The sequence below is a fragment of the Enhydra lutris genome, unplaced genomic scaffold (assembly GCF_002288905.1).
Source record: "Enhydra lutris kenyoni isolate GAN:26980312 unplaced genomic scaffold, ASM228890v2 scaffoldscaffold49, whole genome shotgun sequence".
NCBI classification, from domain to species: Eukaryota; Metazoa; Chordata; class Mammalia; order Carnivora; family Mustelidae; genus Enhydra; species Enhydra lutris.
Genome location: NW_019154133.1, coordinates 8,392,585 through 8,395,746, shown reverse-complemented (window position 1 = coordinate 8,395,746; position 3,162 = coordinate 8,392,585).

The following is a 3,162-nucleotide window of genomic DNA, read 5'->3' as shown; positions in this document are numbered from 1 at the left end:
GTCTTACCAGACAACAGAGAACTAAATGACAGAAACACACACCTCTTCTCTTAAAAAAAAAGATCCTACTAAAGGTCTAGATTTTCATCTATTTTGATAATCTAACAAAAGAGGATGCCATTAAACTAGAAGTTTTGTAAAAACACCCACAGTTCACAATAGTGAACAAAAGAAAACTCAATAAATCTACATAGAATTCTTATAAAAATCAGAAAACAAATTTAATGAGCTTTGATAATACTCTGCATCTCTCCAAAAAATAACAAGAAGAAAAACATGTAGCAAAAAAGGACCATGAGACAACACTTCAAACTTAGTTAAATTATACTCAAACAAACTTTTAGGGATATGAAAAAGCAAAAACAAAAAACCCTTGAATTATATTAAAAGTTAAGATCAGAAAAAAGAAGAAATTAGGAAAGGTGGATTAAATTTGGTAAAGAAGTGGAGGACATTGAACAAATTATTTCAGAAATTTAAAAAAAACTGCAAGAGATAATAAAATTAAACAAAGTTTCACAATAATAGTTTAAGAAAAGCTGAGGAACAATCAGGAATACAAAACTTGGGGCACCTGGGTGGCTAAGTGGGTTAAAGCCTCTGCCTTTGGCTCAGATTGTGATCTCAGGGTCCTGGGATCAAGCCCCACATCGGGCTCTCTGCTTGGTGGAGAGCCTGCTTCATCCTCTCCTCTGCTGTCTCTCTGCCTATTTGTGATCTCCGTCAAAAAAATGAATAAACTCTTAAAAAAAAAAAAGAATACAAAACTTAAGTGAGAAGAACAAGTAAAAGCATAGTACAATGGAAAACAGGCAAAGAAGGCATAATATTTGTATAATTGGAGTCCCTAAGGATTAAATCAACACATTGGGATTAAATTAATATTTATCATTGTGATTGAAGAAATATTTACAGAAATAGAAATCCTGAACCCATATAGTGAAAGGGTCCATTAGGAAACTGGGAAAATTATTTGGAATCATCAACCTTGAGAAATATGTTAATAAAACATACTAGACTTCAAAGATAAAGAAAAATAATTCTCAGGGATTCTACAAATAAGATTATTTAAATTACAGGAAAAAGCTGTTATACTGGAAGCAGAAATTCCAAAATCATGAAACAAAGCCTACTCTCCTTTTCTTTCTGATTGTTCTTTAGTTTTGGAAAATTTCCAGAAATATTTGGGAGATAATATAACCTTAGTGACCAGTGAGTGTAAATTGTGAAATTGACTGAAGGGCTAAACTTTTTTGATGAAGTAATCATAATAGAAGTGCAATAAGTGACAACTTTGGGCAGGTCAAATTTAGAAAATTCAAAGAACTAATAATGAATACTCTCATCCAAAGGATGTAAGATTGGTATCAGAAAGTTTGACTTGCTCTGTTTTCTCCATTTTTACCCAATGTTTTGACAAGCCCATGGCTCCTAATGTGCAGTAACTGTCCCCAGAGCTTTTGATCCTCATTGGGTCAATTCTCAGACAGTCCTCCATTATTTTGTATCCAGGACCTATAGCTGAGGATCCAGACCAAGGTAACTACAATGGATTGAAGAAATATGTATTTTTTTTTTAAAGGAAAATTTTAGAGTTTCATCTCCATTTCAGGTAATTTAGTTAATTAAAATATGGCCTTTAAATTTCCCTTTTTTAGTCATTACTGGTTGAACCAAAGCAACATCTCTAAGTCAGTGAATTGTAGATCAAGAGCAGGAAGGGGCTTTTACTGTTGAGTGCAAGAATTACAAATATGTAGAGGGGAAATAAAACAAGAATGAAACTTGTGATAGTGCACACAGCCCGATAGTGTGAAGAATACAATGTGAAGGACACAGCATCACTTTAGTAAAATTGCCACCGAAACTTGTAAAACCTAAACTTAAATCATGAGAACACATCAAGTCCAAATAGAGAATAATTCTTGAAAATAACTGACCTGTAATCTTCTCAGGTCAAAAATATGCAAGTCAAGGGAAAACTAAGACATTGTTTCAGACTGAAGGAGATTAAAAGAGACATGGCAACTAAATGGAAAAGTGATCCTAAGCAATTGGAGTCCAGGCCTTTATTGGCAAAATTGACGTGGCTCTATAGATTAAATGTAGTGCTATATCAGTGTTGTTTGTATTGTGGTTACATAGGAGAATATGCTTGTTGGTAAAAACTGCACATTGAAGTATTTGGAGCATTCTACTGGTAACTTACTCTCAAACGATTTAGGAAATTTTTTAAAAATGGTAATAATATTTCAGTTTTTAAAATAAATTTAAAATTATTTTAAAATGAAATAATGTCACACATTATAAAACTAATTATATTTAAGAAAAACCTCATTATTTCTAAAACCTCCTGAAAGCAGTGGTTGTTTGTATAACTGAAAAGCATTTAGAAAAGAAGCTAAGTTCTGAACCAAATGGGAGAAAGATTCTTCACAAGTATGTCTTGTTTTTGGTATTCAATTTAAACAATTTTTGCCTAAATAGGATAAATAAAACTTACTGGTAAAATAGAATCAATAAAACACAACTTATAAAGTCATATGTAAATATTTAAAAAATAATTTAGCAGTTATAATTTATACTGCACTCAGAGGGAGGAATTCTTATGTAGCTATATTTCATTATGTTGAAGAAAATTTGCTGTTTTATGAGATAAAAATAAAATCTTTGAAAACTCACTCTTTAATAGGATAAAAATGCAAGACTTAAGAAAAACTCAATTTCCAGAAAAGGTTTCTAGCTATAATGCTGTTGTTAGCTCTCACCATGGTTTTATATTTAAGCAATTCATTTGAATAATGTGTATTTTTTTTCTTAAATGTATCATTCAGCTTTCCAAGTGAAGTAGAACAATTTAAAAGTTATCCTTTGAGAAGTCAAAATACCTTCCAGATATTGACATTTCTAGTTCAATGATTTGAACCGAGTATTTGAGATAATTTTTCAGCTGTTAAAATTAACTATGCAGAGTTACCAGTTCTAATGTAATGACGATTTCCAAGAATAAAATCACTACAAAACTGATTGCAACTCCATTATTTCCTCTTGGGTCCTCATGATTTCTGAACAGAAACTTACTCTTCCTCCCTGTAGTTATATCCCTGCTGACATTGGCAGAGACGGTATCATCAGCTGATTCTCAGAATTCAGGTTCTTAGC